The 21,185-nt window shown below is 30.0% G+C and overlaps 1 protein-coding gene across 7 annotated transcripts in view; it reads left to right on the top strand.

Annotated features, from left to right (window-relative positions):
* Positions 1-21,185, top strand: part of LOC134721271 (uncharacterized) — a 42,401-nt gene that overhangs the window by 9,250 nt on the left and 11,966 nt on the right. For 3 of the 7 annotated variants that reach the window (XM_063584137.1, XM_063584141.1, XM_063584138.1), the window contains exon 2: positions 2,143-2,183. The gene's annotated coding sequence lies outside the window, so the exon portion shown is untranslated. Of the gene's footprint in view, positions 1-2,142; positions 2,184-10,093; positions 10,181-11,165; positions 12,158-12,541; positions 12,656-15,720; positions 15,873-21,185 lie in introns of those variants that run through there. The other 4 variants (XM_063584143.1, XM_063584142.1, XM_063584140.1 and 1 more) reach the window with 4 other exon arrangements.

Below are 21,185 nucleotides of genomic sequence, written 5' to 3'. Positions count from 1 at the left end.
TAATATAACAATGCTGCCAAGTTTTGGAAGCTTTAATCATGGTTACCAAAATAACCAGACTTGTAACTTGATTGTGTTGAGCAATTTAGAAATTAGGCATTTCCTCTCTGTTTCCAAATTAACAGACAATTTTCATCCTTTATTGTGGAACTGGTATACTGTAGATAATCGTCATAATTTGACAATTGCTGGGTTTAATGCCAAAAAAGATTCCAATTATATCGTATAAAATTATAGCATGAAATATGGGAAAATGAGATGATGGTAAAAGTCAAAAGTTTCAGGATACATGAATTTCAGAATTAATCACCAGCATTTTCGAGAGGAAGTCGTTGCTCTAATTTACAGCGATAATATGATTCTGGTATAAGTGACTAATATCAAGAATTGTCTGTGAAAATGCCTGCAAATGTGAGTGGAAACTGATTATTTGATTGGTATTAAAGTTCATTGTTGCAATTACAGGTCATTTGTGGTACTTGTAGCATGACAATTATTCCTTTCAAATAAGCTGCATCTGCTTAATAAAAATAACCATCAAAGTCATGGAAAATCTCACTGCTATAGCTAAAATATCATGCATATAAAGTTTCAAAATGTCATTTCTATAAGCTTTTATTTGATTTTACTTTCAATTATGATTTGACAAAAGTTATTCTCCCCAGTTCCAGCAAATTAACACTTGTTTCCTTCTCCTTCTCCTTGAGAGCAATAATAGTGACAAGCAGATATCCAATTTTTGTTAAGTGTTGCATTCATTTTCATTGAACTAGTACACATTTTGAGGAAGGGCCAGCTGAAACCCACCTCCAAGTGCAGGATTTTTTTGCTGTGTTGAAGACCCATTTGGGGCCTTTTGCTGTTTTTGCTCTTTGGTCAGGTTGTTGTTGCTTTGACAGATTCCCCATTTCAATTCTCAATTTTAAAACTGATATGAAATCTGATGTACAGTAGTTGTCGTTTGTTTATGTAATATATACGTGTTTCTCGTTTCTCGTTTTGTTTATATAGATTAGACCGTTGGTTTTCCCGTTTGAATGGTTTTACACTAGTAATTTTGGGGCCCTTTATAGCTTGTTGTTTTCGATGTGAGCCAAGGCTCCGTGTTGAAGGCCGTACTTTAACCTATAATGGTTTAATTTTTAAATTGTTATTTGGATGGAGAGTTGTCTCATTGGCACTCACACCACATCTTCCTATATCTATGTATTCCTCTCCAGTTTCTTGGAAAGTAGCACTTGTTTCCTGCAATGAAGAGTAATAGTTAGAAGGAGATATTTCATCTTAATGTTCATGTGATATTCTGTTTTCATAAAAGTTGTAACTACATAGAGTTTCTTTAGTTCTGACATAAATGTATTTTTGATCAAACTGTGTTACTTCGCCTTTAAGTGTTGTATTGGTTACATAATTTCTGTATACAAAGACAGTTTCCTTGTAAAGAAAATTTGAAGAAATTTGATAGAAATTGTTGGCCACTATGATTGATTAATTCGATAGTATTTAAAACAAATGAGGTTGGTTGGAGGTATTATTCTCCAGTCCTAAAGGAATGAAGTTTTCTGAACTTCATTCTCATAACCAGCTAATATGTATATTCTTATATTTTGTAAAATTTTTGGTCACTCATAGTATAAACATGATTATCTTTTGTTTTGAATTTGCGTTTAAGATTTTTGTAGGAGCCACACTTTTTATTTATAAAACACTTGGTTCAAATAAGATGCATATTCAAGACTTTCAAAAAGGGGGAGGTGTGGGTGTTAGACAAACTAGACAACATTTGGATTGGGAAATGTAAAATGTCTATGCATTAACCACATAGATAGTTTCATAAGAGGACTGAATGATGGATCCCTACACCCCCTTCTTAATCTGTTTCTGCATATATGGCTTTGTAAAGGATTCACAGTCCATGTTTGTCCTGACTGCGATTATTCAGTTTCTTTCTCCTAAGCTATTTCCTGAAATGGAAGGCCCAGATAAGTAAAATGATGGATACACTTCATCTGTTTCCTTGAAAGATGCTACTTGTGAAGCTTGTACTATGATATTTTCAAGTTTTTCAAGTACCTGTACAATGATTTGTTGGAAAAACCATTCATTCAGTTTCTATACATCATGTCATTTTTCTCGTTACAGGTTCTAAATAGAAAAGTCAAGACAGATAAAGTTTATAAAAGGTTAGTATTAAGAAGTAATTTTATTTTTAGTTTTGTGCTTAAGGATTCAAAGTTCATAGTTCACTAACTATATTGATAATTATTAGTAAACTATTATTTCCCATGGATTTTTGTATTGGAGGACCCTAATTGATGATAATTCCAGGAATATACTTCAAGGCTCTATATTATTTTTGGAATCATGGCCAAACAGTTGCAGATCCAGAAATTCTGAAACGGGGGTTTCAGGATATGGTATTTTGGAGAGAAAAAGGGGGGTGTTGATTTTTTCAGCCTTATATTGATCAAAATTCTAAAGAAAGCTGCCGGAGTTCAAAATTTGGTGCAAATGTCTGAATTGTCACGATCTTTCTTTGTCTTGTATAGTTAGTTGTTTTTAATTTCTTAGAAAGACAAGCAACACCTTGAAATGATTAATTTAGAAACAATATATAAAAAGGCAGGGCATAGGGTCAAGAAGTATACATTTGATTTCGTAATTTATGCAAAAATATATTCAAATGTTTTTTTATCAGTATAAAGGTAAAATAGCTAAAGGCATCTTCTATAATATTTTATTGTTTTACCACTTCTTTGAGAAAATGTCTTCTTTTGAGTGAAATGACTGATTTAATCATAGCTAGGGAAAATCTTTGATGCATAAAGTAGAGAAAACAGCTCTTGTACATTATTGATAAAATGAAGACAAAATGTTACCATCCTGATGAGTGAAAAGACATTGTTCTAAAGACCAAGTTGGCAACATGTTGCAAGGCGCCGTACGTTTTTGTAGAAATCAAATACGAAAAATATTCCATTACAACATGTAACATGTTTCTGATCATAATTGTCATTAATTTTCATATCAATAGTTTTGTCAGGGAAATTAAATATTCAGTCTGATTTTCATAATTACATGAAGTATGATTTTACTGCTTTCATGGAAGTCTAGATGACGAAATAAATATGTCAATTTTGATTCAAAAACCTTCAAAATGTAATTTAATGGTATTATAAAAGAAATTTGCATGATAAATGTTAGTCACAACTTTAAAACTATTGATTGGGGAAGGGGAGGGATTAATATACCATTCTCAGGGAAAAGGGAGAGGTTGTGGGGTGTGTGGGGGGACATTAATTGTTATATTATTGTAGGAAATGTAGATGAAAAATAAATGTTTAAATGAACAATAGAAGTGTGGATCCCCCCCTTTTTGTAGAATTTTTTGTACATAAAAGTTTGTGCACGATTAGAAGATTAATAAATCGAGTCTCCTTAATTTAACAGATCGGTCATGTGTTCATTTCACCTATATGGATTCTTTGATTTGATTCTGTTTATCTTGTTTGATCTATATATACTTTGATTAAAATTATTATACTACCTAAACAGATTTATATCAAGTAATAAGGCCTTGGGATCAGGTTCAATGGATCATATCTATAATGATGGAAATTTTGACCAGATTAATTTCTTTTATCAGATTTTTGTCAGAATCTGTGCAAACTTGCACATCCATATCAGAATTGTGCTCCAAGTCAAGATTCATTCCGTCATATAAAAAAAGATAAGAAATCCTTCACATAAAAAATGTGTATAGACGGTAGCCACCCATTCCTAAGGCCATATGCTATTAAAGTAGATAAGACATTCCATGATACCCTTATTGTAAAACTTGTATTCTGTTGACTGAGGAATTTATTATCCTCTTGTTACTACCTGTACAATAATCTCAGGTACCATAGTATAAGTGCTTCAATTTTTTGTTGACCTAGGAATATTCACCAGTTTTTCTACCTGGGTTCCTTAAACCATACCATTGTTAAGATCGTCTGGTAGTTTGACATTTATTGTCCCATGTATTTACTTTAAATGACAATCGAACAAAAACTGGAAAAGTTCCCATGTCTCAGGTACATCGTCAAAAAACATGTTTTTAATGGACAACAACCTGAGCCAGAAGGAAGATGTCCTATAATTTAAAATGGATAAAAGCATTTTATGTCCATGTAATTTTTCTGTCAAATTGTGTATTGAAATTATCACAGAGAATATACATTGAATGTGATTAATGAACATACGACACAGTGTGGGGTTTATTTCTTCTCCAACACTTCATTTAATGGACATAATGCTACGTCTTTTCATTAAATTGTTTGAAAAAAGTGACATGTTTAGCAGAGGCATTAGATTTGTAGTGAAAAAATGTTGTGAAAAATAATGATTGCTCCAATTACTCCCATCGTATGTCTCTCCCTAAATGATTTTGTTGAAGATGAAATATAGACCCATTCTGTAAGCAAAGTTACAAAAGATAGTAAATCAGAGTTCAAGCGTCCTTAGTAAATGAATCTTATCTATTTTTGTGAAGAGTGATATATTTATATTCACAATTATACTTTAAGTTGTGGGGAAAACAAACTGTTGACCAGTTTCCTCTTGTCTTATTAGTTTATATCCTTCACACATCCATAAGGCTGTTTTTTAATAGATGGTAGAATAAATTTTACTTACTTCTGATCCAAAACTGTCTCAATGACTATATATTTATTTTAAAAAGCTCAGCAAAATTCAGCTTGTAGTCTATTCTTAGATAATTTTTAAGAGTTGGTAGAAGATTAAAAAATGTTCACCCATCAAAATTAAAAATTGCGAAATTTGCCTGGAAACTTGAACCCTTGAATTTTTGCATGTGATTTATTTTGGGAATAATCATGATCTTTGCATGTGTTTAAATTTTGAGAATGATCATGATCATGTTAGTTTCATTTACTGTTTGCTAAAATTCGTAAAAGTAGGGATTAAAGAAAGGGGCTTCAGGAGGATCAAACAAGCCAAGAATAAATATTGTCTATTTATGGAAAATGTTGTGTCATTAAGTCACAAGGATGTGTATAAATATTGTATTATGATCTTATGACAATGGGCACAGTTCTTATTTAAGTATGACTTTGCATACATTTCCGATTATGCTCCATAGAAAGTATGCTATATCACATAGATCAAAACTGAATATTTTATGGTGAACATTTTGTAATTTATATATAGCCAGCAGATATTCCTTGAAGCTATAGTATATAGTTCAAAAGGACCGTCATTTCACAGAGAATTTTAATTAAAGTTTCCATTAAAGAAATTTGAATGATTCATTTTGCAATTTTCAATTTAAGTTCCTTAGCAAGTTTGAATATAAATTTAATATATGACTTATATAAATACAAGGATGAATTTATAAATTTGAATTTCAAGAGAAATGAGAAAATACAGACATTTCAAATGATTTTGATGTTTTTGGTTGTTAGTTTGTCTTTTTAACTTTTTTACTTTTCCCATGAATGATATTCAATATGGGAAAGAAATTTCAAATTGATACTATACAACTCCAATAAATGTTAACATTAAGTTTATGTGACATGAAGTATATATTTCCTTTTTCTAATAAAAGAGTGGGTTTCTCTATTGACAGACTTGTGAACTATTTTTCAACTTTTCTAAAATAAGATGCAATTTTTTACAAACTTATGTTGCCAGTGAGGTCAAAACTTCTGAATTTTCTGTATGACTCAGTAAGCCTATAACATAACAATATTCCATTAATCGTTAAACAAATTCAGGATCTAATTGCAGTAAATACTGAATTTTCCACTGGCATTGAAATTTTCAAAGTGTTGCCAGCAACAGCTTGGACAAAATTGATTCTCTGAACAGAAATTGGTCTTCATCAAATATCGCGTGGAATGGATTATCATGAAACCATTGATATATTAACATCTATCATGTCAAAGAAAAAATAGAAATTCAATAAAATGGTTAAAGTAGAATAATGCCATGTAACATGTGTCCAAGAAGTCGTCACAGACGTTTTTGAAGAGTTCATGTTAAATTGATTGGTTTGAAGATTCTTCAAGGGATCTCATTGTTCAGGTCTCCATTTTCTAAACATCAATTGTCCTTTATTTGTGTAGCAGTCATTCTCAGGTAAAACAGAAAATTTAATACCTAGATCTAATGCATCTAAATGTCCCTTAACATGCCAGATTTTAATCACCATACTCTATTATACCGGATTCTATTAATGCAAGGGTGCATGGAAATTTGTTTGAAAAGTTTGGTGGAAGTTAAAAGTATAATTTGAATATTCAGACAAAGAAGACTTGATAAAGATTGTTAAAAAAAATTTCACAGCACTTTGAGTAACTTAATTTGAAGTGCCCATGAAAAAATAAAAAAAAATAATTTAAAAGTCTTAAAAATTTCTAAGAGTTGCTAGTTAAAATTAAGTCATAATGCTATCATAATAAAAAAAGTTAAACTATATCCAAATATTTTTATCTGATAAATCCAAGTATAGAAATCTTATATGTCAATTCCAAGTTCTAAAGTTCGGTCCAATGTTAACCCTTCTTGAACCTTTTCATTTTCTTATCATGTTCTTGGGTGTGATTATTAATCTTAATTTCATGTACAGATTTTGAAATAGTTAATAACAGCAATTAATGGTAAACGCAGAAAGTTTCTTACACATAAAGAATCTTGACAAAATCTTTGGTGGGAAAAAATATTTCAACATAAGTCTTAGTATACTATCAGAATGACTCAAGCTATTTCAAAAGATAGCAAAACTTTTTTCTCATGCTTGGTTCAAAAGTTTTTCAGGGTGTTGGAACTATAGGCTTTGTTGTTAATTATGATAGGCGACTTTGTTTGAGAATTGATATAATAGAACCATAATGAGATCTAATTTGTTCCTTTAACAAAATAATCTTGTATAAATTATTAAGTATAAGATAAGGAAACATCTAGGGTTTCGAGTAATTGCATATCCATGCAGGGTCATTTACAGTTGATAAGTACTTGGAGACATGTCCAAGTAATAATTGCACTTTGATTCATGTAAGTAATTTTTTGCATTTTCGAAAATTAATGTAGATAATTATAAGGACTTGAAATTATGTTTTTTGTTTGTTACTACATTTTGTAGTACAAAAAAGTGTATCAGATCTGTTTAGAAAATAAACAGATATTAAGTTTATCAAATCAGTGTGATGATAGGAATGGATGCAAAATGCTGTATATGTGCAAGATTTGCTGAGTTTTTTTCTCACATAAATTTGTATTTTAAAATAGGCATTATAATGATTGAAGAAATTTGAGAAAGTTTTGTAGAATATAGGTCTTAGAAAATTAGGTTGTTGTAATGATAAATTTATGTCAAAAGGTGTGATGAATGAGGAAATTTGTAATAGTCATGTTTAATTGAGGTCTTAGAAAATAAGGTTGTTTAATGCTATTTTTAGTGCAGTTGATGCCACAAATTTTTGAAAGTTTTGTAGAAACTATAAAATGCTGAAAAAGTTTGATTTCTCATTGTTTAGTGATAAGAGGTCTTAGAAAATAAGGTTGCATTTATGATCTATATAGTTGCAAACGCAGTTGATGTCATCAATGCAGAAACTTTTGAAAGTTTTATAGAAACTATAAAATGCTGAAAAAGTTTTTCCTCATTTTTTAGTGGAACTTTTATCAAAGCAGAACCTTTTTCTATCAATGCAATGTAACATGCAATTTGTAAATAAACGTTTAAAAGAGATTCCAGGTTCTAGCAGTTGATTAAAAAGAGGTATAAATACTATTAATCTCATTGGAACCGATTCAAAATTCTGGTCTTTTAGTTCTGAATTCAAAAATTTTCCAAGTTGAGAATTTATAATTAGATTTTTACTACATGTATAGGAAAGAATGTTTGCTTGAAATACTTGAACATTTTTCCACTTGTGATATTGTTAGAGGCACCTTATTTTAAGATGATTTAAATAACATTTCCAAAAGTTTAAATTTTATGGACATTTTACTGGTTTCTATAGGTCACGCAAACTTAAGACGTGGCCATGAATAAAAAAAAGATAGAATTGGACTTGAAAGTTATGTACTTTTGTATCTAAATGTAATAAACGCCCAGCATTGAAGAAAAAAGTATAAATGTGACAAATTTGTGTATCCATTAACAAGAGAAGTAATAATATGTGGGTTTCATCCTGAATTGGAAATGAAATTCAATTCCCGAAATAGAAGAAATTTGACTTTTGATTTCACAACTGGTGTAATGAGATCGTCTGAGATAATGACAGCAGTTTCATGTCAAAAGAGAAATGGCTTAGCTCCAGGTAAATTGGCCAGGTAAAAATATCCACTGATGTTTTATACGCCTCAGAAACCTGATGGTATTTGGAGGTTTAAAGATCCTATCATGTACTGGTTCCATGAAGCATAACTTTTCATTCCATCTTGTCGAAATAATACTTCGAAATAATACTTCGAAATAATACTTCGGCAAAGTAACAAGAGTATGGACTTAAGGCATCATTTGTGCTGAATAATGGTGCATTATAAATGGCATTAAGTTTTTTTTGTATTTTGTCTGACTTGAAATAGGATTCTTCAAAGATCATCAAATAAGTGTCGTCTTTAAGTTGGCATGACACCATCAAAAGTTTTTAGATACTTTATGACCTTCCTTTTGGCAATATATGACATTTATTTGAGCTCTTTGTTCGGAATCTCTAAAGTGATGGAAACAGAGAAGTAGTAAATATATGTATATTTTAAATGTCTCATGTTATTTGTAATAAGTTGTAACAAATAAAAAGCATGAATGGTTATAAAAAAAAATGTCTGCATGAAAAATGCTTATAAAAAAGGAAAAAGAAAATAGGTGAACATTAAAGAGCAAAGTCAGCAAAAAAAAAAAAGTTCAAGTAAAAATTGTGCAAAGTATTTTTTTTACTGTTTCTATGGTGAATACTTGCTATTGTCTTTTCTCCTTTGCAGTAGGCATCTAAAAAATGCAAGTGCTAGAAATGAAATAGAGTCAAATCTGTCAAATAATTAAGTTACTTTCACCCTTTGAAACAGTGAAATCTACTTATAAGAGACCTTTTGGGGTCAAAATGCTTATGTACTAATTTAGCTGGAGAAAAGGGTGGCATGAAAAGATTTTTTTTCCCTTAATAGAGTTGGCCTTCATAGCAAGTTCGAATGCATCTGACAAATATGTGGCGTTAATGTCAGAAACTAGAATGTTCTTAAACTGCAGGTAAACTAAAATTGTAACTTAAAAAGTAGGTTGCATTGACCTTCTATTTACTATTTACAACTTGGAAAGTATTTTTAAAACTTGATATAAAGCAAATAATATGTAATTTTATTGACACTTTTGACATAAGTATCTAATCAATTTTTAACATTTTTTTTCTAAAGTTTTATTTTGAATAATTTAGAATTCAATTTCTATGTGCATGCTTTGCAAACATTTATTGCCTGTAATGATGGCAGATGGTTGGTTAACTATAGTGATAAGTACACTGGTATTATGATCGGACATGATCAGAATTATCTCAGGATCCAAAGTACTAACACACATGTCGGTCATCCTATCAGTCAGGTACCCCTAGTCATCAAAAACTTGTCCACTCAGAGTGATATATCAATTCTGTCATTAGCCTTGATTATATCATTACGTGTAAAACTTGTCAATGTATCTGAGTAATTGAAAATATTTAGACGATTTTTCCATTCTTGCAGGGAATGAGAATATTTAGTTACATATGACTATCTTGAAAAAAGAATTTCATTATTTCAATTCTGTCATTAGCCTTGATTATATCATTACATGTAAAAATTGTCAATGTATCTGAGTAATTAAAAATATTAAGACAATTTTCCACTCTTGCAGGGAATTGGAATATTTCTATTTCGTTATATATGATTATCGTAAAAAAAGAAAAATTATGGATTAAATCAGTTAATCATAAAATTTTCATTTTTACTCATCAAAAATTTAACCTGAAAAAGACGTCATCGGATGTCATTTAAAAATGTTAATTGATTCAATTTTTTCCCTTAGTAAGTAAGAATATATAAGTTTAAGAAAGTGCTAAAGTAACACCTTGTATTATTTGGATCTCTTGTCTACATCTGGGTTGTTAATTATGTGTTTAGAAACATGGAGAGAATACAGGTAACATTTTCTCTTTTACACCTACTCACTTTTTATGTTACAACCAAATTGAAATGAAAACAAAATTTATTAACTTAATTAAAAAGTCAAAATTGGTAAAAGTGCCTTTTCAGGATAAGTTTTCTGTAAAAATTCTTGCATGATTGGCTTCATAAAAATTGGGAATTATTTTCATAGTCTCTTTCATTTTGTACCTACGAGCTATAATTTGGCTAAAAAACTTGGTAAATGACACCACTTTTAGAACCAGATTTTAAAGATATTTTCATTATGCCTTTTTTATTGTCACCTTTTATTTAATCTTTATATGGGGCACTTTGTATAGTTTGTTGTGCCAAAAACAGAAATCAAATGTTTCATTTTTTTACAAAATATTATATTACCCTGTCAACGGTCCTGGATTCTGTAATTGCCAAACTTTTATTATAATAAGAACTTTTTTTAATTTGGGAGGATGCCATTATTTCAACTTTCAATTGTACAATAACAATAAACATGCATTTTTGCAATTCTTTTAGTTCTTTTGCAACAACCTGTTTGATATCACAGAAATTGTAACATAATATTTTGTAGAATTTTATTAGCTATTTTGTCTATGTGTCATAACGTACACATCCTTAGTGATTTGTTGGTGAGGAATTTGAATGAAAATGTAGGGAAACTGTAAGATAGATATAAAGGTAGATTACTATAACTTCACCTGAACTTTTAATTATCTTGGTACCTGCCCAAAGTTCAAAGACTATAAACTAGCTGGCAGGTAAAAATAAGTGGTTATCTGTCATTGCAGTCTCTTGGAGTTTTGACTTTGATTTAGTGTTATCTGTGACCAAGCATCAATTACCCATACAGGTACAAACATCTCACCTGTGATTCCACACCTTGATGTATACCTGTCAAGCCTGCTAGCAGGACAGGACCTAATTGGACAATAAGTAATGAGATAATACCAAAGATATATATCTTTGAGAAAAATTGTGTCTCTCTTTGTATGTAATTAAGTGCCCTTCCAGGTGGAGTGAATAACAAGGCCTGGACATACATGCTAATTTGATTATCTCTAAACTGACAATTGATATCTAATCACCTGGAGAAATAATAATTAATGCAAATTGTTTATAATCCAGTTTTAAGTTGGAAAGGAATAAAGTTAGTTTGGGAGAAAAGTTTGAGTTGGAGATGTCATAAGTGAATTATTTGGACATCTTGTTTTATGGACAATAACTTTTGTGTGTGCATTCAACAGTCTGCAAAGTATTAACTGTATCAAGTTTTTAATTGACTAGTTCCAGATTCGCTTACAAGGTTTTAAATAAGGTTTAAAAACTGTCACAAAACAAAAGTACAAACCATAAAGAACCATTGAAAACCTTAAAAGGTTGCAGTTTTAATTTCATTGCTGTGGAATTGATTAACAGTGATAAAAGTTTTTACAAGTGACATTTAACTTCAAATAAACATTTTCTATGTGGTGATGTGAAGACCAGGGAACTAGCTTGACGGCAGAATCAAGATCGTTGGCTTTGATAATTAAAGATTTTTACCTGGGGACAATAGATTCTATTTATCAACGGAGTGTTTGGCACAGGCATTCCTTGTTTAAATTGAAAGAAGTTCCATTGTCGTATAGGTGCTATAGACTAAGTGCATAAAGTGGTAAATTGTTTATTGGCCAAACAGCAATTCTCTACCTGAGGAATCAGGCAACAAACTTCTCCGATTTCTATAAATAACATGCTCAGGTAGAGCCAGCCCTCACGGCACCTATTCATAAATTGTCATTACTTTCTGAGACACTTTATAATACACCTGGAACACAGCATCTATTGGTTGACAAGTTTTTACCTGATATCGGAATCACGTTTTAAGGGGATCGGCAAATAAGACATAGGTTCCATATTGATGACTTATGTTTAGCAGACGACAGTCTCATTGTTACCTGTGACTGAGAAACTTTAAAAAACTTTTCATACTATGGTAAGTCTCTTTTATATAGTTTTTTTCACTTTTTAAACTACATTTCTAGAATTTCTCAAATTTCTCCAAAAAATTATTTTTCTTTAAAAGTTTTCAATAAAAGAAATGTTAAAATTTAATAAACCATGTCAAAATTGTTTTGGAAAACTTTTTGTAAAGTATTTATTTAATATTAGCATGAGTTCCACCTGAACGGTCTTAATGCCATAGAGTCCCCATTGAAATGAGACATTAAGAAAAGAAATTACATTGTTTGGTCAGGTAGAAATCTAGCTGTCTTTAAAAAGCCTCAGGTACTAAGGAGATTTGATTCCATTCAAATCAGCACTGTTTGAGTATTGATGAGTTTAAAGTCCTCATGTGTCTAGGAATGTATCCGCCCCCTTTTCCTATCATATCAGTCTGATTTCCCAAGCTCTTACCATTTTACCTGAGTGGACAGTACATGAAGTTTTATGACAAAGTTTTTTAAGTTTGACTCTGATGGAACACCAAAAGGTAGAGTGGTTTTTCTATTTAAAATCCATAATTAGATAAAACTATATGATTATAAACTTTTTGATGTTCAATTATATTGATTTAAACATTTTAAACTTCTTAAAGAGATGTTGAGAGTTTTGATTAAATTATCATCTTGGGTTATAAAGTGTCTGATAATACATGCATGGATCCTACATATCTTTTCTTTATTTCAAAACATGTTTTTATAAGAGACGTAATTTGTGTTCCATCCCATTGAAAAATGATCTTTTCTGACGAATATTTCTGTTTATGGTTTATGATGTGGTCGACAACAAAAGACATTGACATTTTGGGATTAAACTTTAAAAGTTCCTGTTAAGGTGACTCACACGAAATAATAATGATTCCTTTATTTACCTTGTTTATAGATGGAATTTCTCAACAACTGCTGTTACTGAATATTATAAAGAATTACTTATTAGAATATGTAGTCAGCTTTACATGCAGAATTCAATTCTCTTGTACTGATAGATATTGATATATGTGTAGCATTTTATTAAAATTAGATATAAATCATTTTGTTACTAAGGCAGTTTAATTAAAAAAGTTTTTCTTAACAAAAGGTGGTCATTTCTGAGAAAGAAAGAAGAAAGAAATTCAATGAATGAAAGAGAAGTTCATTCACATGACTGATATTTGATAGAATGTTTATTATGACAAAGAAATCAAATTACATAATAATGTCTTCTATGCTATTTGTTCAAGGAAAAGACTTTAGGAATTTGTTTTAATTACAGAAAGATAATATACAAGGATAATCCTACTTATCTATGTTTTTTTACAATAGCTTTAAATGTCAGTACCGATATTGAATAATGATGTCTTTCTTTATAAGCTGACAAATCCCTTCCTGTAAGTCAACAATTAACAATTTCCTTAATAAACATATTGTTTTTCTTTCTTATACTTATCTATGCGATCATATGTACTCTTACTTCAAACTATTACAACAGAAAAAAAGACTGAAAGAAGATTTGATTTTATAGTTTAAATCTAGGACTAATAGATAAATTCAGTGTATTTTAATAGTCCCAGTTTGAATTGACAATGTCAAAGTCTGTTGCATTGTCAAGATGTGTATTGTAAGTTTTTTATCCTTCATTGTGTACTAAGATTAGTAGTTAAATCTTAATATTTAAAAAAAGACTATATTTGTTATTAATAGTTCAGTGGTATTTAAGTGCATTCAGGATATCTTGCATTGTTGACATCTGATTTTCATTTTAAAAGATCATAATGTTTTTGTCCACCCATGACTGCTTTTCGTATATTTTCTAAAAGAATGCTATTTTAAACTGGGTATTGGAAAAGATTCGAAAGAAAGCTATTTTATACTAGGTATCGGAATGTATTCATTTGAAAGTGAAAGTTTTGCAGGCATTGAAAAAACATCCAAGTTGAATTTTAATTCCTACACATTATGAGATTTTTGTTAAAATTAATGAAATATTTTTATGGTAATCCAGCTAATTTCACATTTGAACCCATAGTGTTAAAAAAATAATTCACAAACTGATCAAAAGGCATAGAATTACTGCTCCAATTCATAAGAATAAGTTTATGGCCAGTCACTCTAAGCCAACCTTTTTGTAAAAGATTTTAGCAAATGTTGACGATTTTGGGTGGTTTCCAACAATAACTCTGGAAATCAAACTTTATAAAGAGTCATTGATAAGAATTTTAGTGGAGATTTAATTTTGGTCGATCAGAGATTACACATGTTCGATTTTCACGGCTTTTGGCACTGTATAAAATTTGCTTATTTAATGATGCTCACTGGAGCATGTACCCTCAGTACCTATTATTAATATTAAAACCATTATTATCTCGCCAGAAACTTTCTCACAGAGCAACTCTTGTGTTCGTGTCTCCAATTACATCGTCTGACAACCCTGGCTGTATATCAATCTAAATTACCTTTAAAGTTCGGTACAGGATGGTTGGCCGCACCACCAAATACCTGTGTTCATGACGATGAATTCTAACAATTATACTTGTCCCTTTGTCTGACAAGCAACTTATTCAAAGTGCCCAAATAATGGAATAAATCATGTTTGAACAACTTTTCATGAATTTTATTTTATACAATTAATAAAACCCGATGCTTTATTGGTGTTGTAAACTTTGCGACAGGTATATTGGATCTTAGCGAAGGTGTGCATTTTCTCATTAGTTTTATACAATGAGAGACTTACAGTTTAAAGATCTTTGTAAAAAGATTTAACATGCAACAGGTAACAAAATTCTTTGACTGCAACTGATGCTGAAGAATAACTTGGGTAATCTCCCTTTGGTGATGCATATTTTCATTTTTAATTGAATTTTAATGTTCATTTTATAAGATTTTCCAAGAGAAAAAAAAGTTTGAAATCAAAAGGATATTTGACCCTAAAGTACGCTTTATGTTAATGTGTTCCTGTTACAGTTTTTTAAATAAACAACCTTTTCTTCGTTAACTTTTACTATTTGTGACTTTTAAAGTACTTTTAGTACCAATATATACGAGATACTTTGATGACAAATTTAGAATCTTAAGTATTGAATACAATACATAACAAAAAAATGTATTTACATCATCTGAAAATGTATTTATATTACTTGTTTACTTCTTATTCTTATTTCTGTAAATTATGTGACAGTTATTTAAAAGGGATATTTACTGATAATTATACCTGATTATTTCTAAAATTGATTTCAAATTTAAACATTTTCTCCTAAACTTATTCACAAGTGCTTCATAAAATTTGACACTTGAGTTAATTCCTATACGAATGTCCCCACTAGTGCCACAAATTACAATCATTAATATCGTGATATATAAAGAAATGCTGTTTCATATTCTGCGACTTATGTGAATCACTCAAGTGTATCAGGAGACAAACAGGAAAACATTGTTTCTGAGTCATGTCGTTTTGAAAAATGTTGTCTTCGACCTGTATCCGTTCAGATTATTCTCAAGTAGGCGTCTTGTCTTGAGAGTCCGGCTTGTGGTTTTCGAACTTTTTACACAGTTCGACAAGTTTTACAAGGTCTCATGTCATTGAATACTTGCCAAGAATAATGAACTCATCTTTCTGTTAAAATTAAGTAACTGTCATACATATGATGATTGTATATTGGGTGACAAAGGCTGATTTCTCTGGATTCTTGCATCATGCATAATGAAGCCTCGAACGACTCCAGCGGTCACCAGGTATTGGACTTTGTTAACTTTCTTAGCATGCTTTGATATTTTGCTTGTAATTTGCTTAGAATATTATAGAATTTTAGACCAATTAATTCTCTTGGAAGTTTGACTGTAACTTTCCTGGATTTTTATAAAAAGTATTCTACTTTGTACAACTATTAACTGATCAATTTTATAAAAGATAGCGCTTTGAAATGAGTTGGCTCTCTGTGCTTCTTGATAAATGGCTAACTTAAGATGATTTGCAAGTTTGAGATAATTCAGTCGCTTATGATGAGGCTCCCCTTTCCTTTTATTGAGGTTACTGGTAAATGGGGATGATATTTTAATGGTACCATAATGAGTTACAAAGTAATTTAGTTCTAAACAGTCCTTTAAAAAAGTGAGAATAGAGAAATTGTTGATTCTATAATTCTTCTCAGTTCCCACTGTTTCACAAGTAAAGACCTTAAGATGCCAAACTTCGTGCTCCTCTTGCTTGCCATAATGGCAAGGACCAGAAATCAATCATTATTGGGTTGGGGCTTTTTAATATTTGGTGTTTTTATAAGTAAATTGGTTGAGAAATTTTGTTTTGGTCATCAGTTTGGGTAATAGAATTTATCTGTACTTTTTAAAAGGTACTATCTAGGACCTTTCTCTCCCTTAATAATTTCACAGAAACAAAACATAGACTGATATGAGATCAGATTTATTCCAAATTTTATAATTCTGAATAAGTAAGAAAATGGAAAATTTGGATGTAGGATGATGTTAGTCCATTTCGTCATAGGAAATATTAGGTTTTCCCTAAAAACTAGTTGACATTAACACTGTTCCTGAACATAACAAGAAATTATGTTTTTGCTAACAATCACCATAAAAGTGAGTTGCTTCAGTCTTTCAGTTTGCTATCTTGCTTTGTTTATTGTAAATTCATGGCTGCATAATTTGTGAAATAAAGAGTTTGAAATTCAATGATGAATAAAAGCACACAGAATCAAAATTTTATCCAGCCAATTGTAGAGGTTTAGAAATGGAAAGATTGTTAAGCCAATATTGCACCATACATTGTGAAAACAGATATGTGAAATTAATTTTCTTTCTTAGACAATGCTAAATTTATGAATGAAGTTAAATATTTTTACTGATTCTTTTAGTAGACTTGCTACAAATTTTGATATATTTAAACTAAAGTTAAATTTATGATTAAATTTAATTCTTTATACATTGAAAGAACAAACTTTTCTTTTTCTTTTTTAAAGTTAAAGAAATAAGAAGAAGAATAAGAAGGGGAATTTACATATATAGCACTTTAAATTTTTTTTGTTACCCCATTGAATATTGTAAATTAGAAATTTATCTTTTTTTGAACATCATCAAAATGCAATTTGGAAGATGTATTTAGTCATGGTTTCAAATTGATTTCAAATTTTTTGGAGCAGAAAATTAACTTATTATCCACTTTTTTTTTTCAATGTACAAAACTTTTAGATTTTAATGTGAAATTTGTCAAAAATGAAATGGCAATGTAAGTAAAGATTAGGCCTGGCAGGTGACAGTTCTGTTGATCTTAGGAATAGTTATCATTATTCCAACTATCAGAACGTATCAGTCCATGCTACATGATACAGTCTTGAACTATAAAAGACAGGTGATGACAGAACCTCCCTCTGATGGCATCTATTAAATAAATTATCCAATCTTCCCATATATGGCAGATGTTTCAAAATTTTGTCATGAAACTATTTCTTCGGTTTCCATCTTATCTCTTTCAATGGTTGGCATGTGATGTTTAAGATTGATAACTGTTGCCCATATATAAAGAAATGATTATTTAACATTTTTATAAACTAGACAATAGCAAATTTCCATGCGAGGGAGGGAGAATGATGGAGAAATACAGGATAATATGTAATAGAAGGATGCATTTAAGGTAGAGAAAATTAAGTTTAACATGCATATCTATTGAAAATCTTTTTTTTTTTTAAATAAGAACTGCACAATGCATTTCTTTGACTTGTTTAACATGCATATCTATTGTAAATTGAGTTTTTTTTGGATTAATTGTAAACATAAAAGAACTGCACAATGAATTTCTTTGACTCAGATGTTAAATCATGATAAAAATATTTAATTGTAACAAGATGTTTTGTTTGAAATTGATATTATTGAGAGAAAAAAATGTTTATGTTGATATTTTAAAAGATAAGTAGTATTGAAAATTTTCAGTTAATAAGATGTAATATTAACATAACTATTTTGAAGTATTTTGAAATCAAACCTAAATCAACAAGTGATTGCACGTGATATTTTTAATGCATGACGTTTTAATATGACTTTTATAAACACTCAAGATGTCTGACCATATTTGGAACAGGACCATCTAAGTAATCATTTTTGTAATATATTATCATAATGACATAAAAGTTGATTTTTTGGTAAATGGGGAGAGGTTTATCTACTATCTAAACTAAATTATATTCTGACTCAAAGAAAAAAAAAGCTATTTAACACTTGGTAGATTCTTTGATTAAGATGTAGACCCTCAGGGTCTGTTTGATATGTCATCTTCATTTATAAAGTGAAAAGAACATTTTTCAAAGATGACTCCAAAATATATAACCAAATATGAAAAAAAAAAGATAGATGAAAATTGCTATGTGGCATGAACATGTTAATTAAGTCTGAGGTGTCACCCACTTTTGATTGATAAAGGTACATTTTGATTACAAATTCATTTAGAATTCTGACAGGTGAAATTTCAGTGGAGACTTATTCTCAGGAATGCTGCTTTAATAGACCTGATAATTTATTCGGGTCCTGACAATGCATATTCATAAAATTCTCACAATGAAAGTCAATTTTAAGAACTTCAAAAGAAATACTTGAGATTAGGATCCGAAAGTCCAACAACGAGTTCAAAGAAGTACTTAAATATAGATTTGGTTTGAGAATTTTTGTGTCTAAGTGACGAAAGACATCTAAGAGGCAATTGTATCAAAGTGTCATGATTTCCTTTTATGGCTGGGTTGTGTTGCGAAGATAGGTTTAATCTATGAATCAGGGAAATTCTCTAGTTTCTTTTTAAAAAGTGACTTTTAAAAAGCATTATTATTAAATGACTTGAATAGGATATAGTACCATTTGGAACAAACAGTCCCTTATAATGGAACATCCTTATTAACCACCAAAAATAGAGAAAAAGCAATTAAAGGTACATTAAGGATGTTTTCATGTTTTCGGTTCAGGTGACCTGATATGATTTTTTTATTCCCGTGGCGATGTTGAAACTTGATCATTTTGTTAAGTATGAGATTCCAAGCATAATGTTTTTTGTCATGCTTCAGATGTAAAGGTATTCATTAAAGATGAAATAGTAACTCAGGATTTAGATGATAGTATTTTTACCTGGGGATTGAATTCACCTGTGTTTTTGTAAAAGCCGACCAAACTTGGCAGTATAGTCATATATATAAATGGCCTGAGGTTTAGGCAGTTTATTGCACAGACATATTCCATATGTTTTTATCTTTTTGCTACTAATGGCACAAAAAGGAAGAGGGAAAGTGTGGGGGCATTCTTTCCTTTTGTTAAAAACTAAAATACACTTTCATTAAACTTTTAAAGTTTGAATCAAGTGTTTTAACTTTGAAAAACTCAACTTTTTATTTTTAAGATCTTTATTTAAATTGCAACTGATTTGTCTTACTTTCTCATAAATATTGTTATAGATGATTTTGTAATAGAAAAAAAAACCAATTCCTGCAGGGGGTATTTACATGTAACTTTGGTTTTGGAGATGTTCCCAAATAAATAAAAATAATGGGAACAAATGAGACATATTTTTGACATAATATTCCATTGTATCACCTCAGTGCCATTTGATGACAGACAACTTGTCTACAGGCATGGAGATTGCTTTAACAAATACCTGGGGCTTCTCAGTCAGCTGATTAATGACTGTTACCTGGATTTTCTTGTTACACCTTAAAAATTGTCTTTGTACTTCAAAGACAGTTTACCTGTTTAACATCAAAGTCTAAAAACATATACATCCAGGCATTCTAACCATCTAATTACTTATTAAGCCTTGTATTCAGATGTTTTACAAGATTGCAAAGGTTCAAAAGATTTTTTAGAGTTGGAAAAGTCAACCAGAGTTAACTCCCTTGTTTCAACATAATCATTGCCTTGTGATAAGAGCATCTATTGATAATTTGTCAAAGATATAAATTATGATAACACTTTTTATGATTTCATGGATGTAAATATGATTACATTTTTTAAATGTAAAGAAAAACATTCAAAATGAATAAGAATATTGTAATGATTTTTGAAAAGTATGACAATTTTTGAACACATATTAAGTTACACAATATTAAGATAAAAAGTACAAATAAACTTTGGGACAAGATAAGATAAATCTTGTAACAAATGCAAACAGAATCAGTTCAAAGTACCATCTGAAAGGGAACCAAATGGCCCCAATCCTGATAACAGGGTACAAGTTTGGTCCTATATTATCACTTAGTATACAGAACTTTGGAACATATCCTGATTAAGCCAAAAACTGATAACTTGGGATGTTTATAATATCTGAGGATTGTTTTCTGTAAATTTTATTGGATTCGTTTTCATACGATTTTATTAGCTAAGGGGTTGATAAGTAGAATGCAATTGGATTGAATATTGTTTTTACAAGGAGACTATTACACTTTTGTTCACAAATTTCAAAATTTTACTTCGATTTAATAACTTTTAAATTTATAGAGAAAAAAAAGCAGCACTAGAAAGGAGTTTCCATTGTAGAAATTTATTTAGTGAGGATATTATATTTAAACCTTTTAAAATATACATTTCATCAATTTTATTTCAAACCATTTTTTTCTTCCTGGAAGATTACAATTTATGCATGTTTTCCTTTCCATTTAGATGCAGGTTTTGATAATGAAATATTATCCTTAGTAATCTCATAGAGGGAACTTCCTGAAAGCTTTTCAAAATTAAAAAAATAAGTATCATTTTGGGAAATTACCAATTTCACAACTGATTTGATGCATACACTTAAAGGATTCAGTTTAAATGTACACTATTTGATGCAAATATATGTATAGTAAGTTTATATAAGTTATTGTTCTTAAAAAAGACAGGAATTTGTTATAAAGAAAACATTATATGTTCTTTCAGTAAAATAAATAGTTCCTTTCAGACTTATGAATAAACATTTATGTAAATATTTTGGCATTTTGTGGAAGAAATATTGGCAACACAATACATTATGATTGAACCTTGACCTGGAGCCATCTTAACAAAACAGGCATTCCATAAATTAGATGA

This window comes from Mytilus trossulus, chromosome 6 (assembly GCF_036588685.1).
Source record: "Mytilus trossulus isolate FHL-02 chromosome 6, PNRI_Mtr1.1.1.hap1, whole genome shotgun sequence".
Lineage (NCBI taxonomy): Eukaryota > Metazoa > Mollusca > Bivalvia > Mytilida > Mytilidae > Mytilus > Mytilus trossulus.
This window is presented reverse-complemented; position numbering and strand designations above follow the sequence as displayed.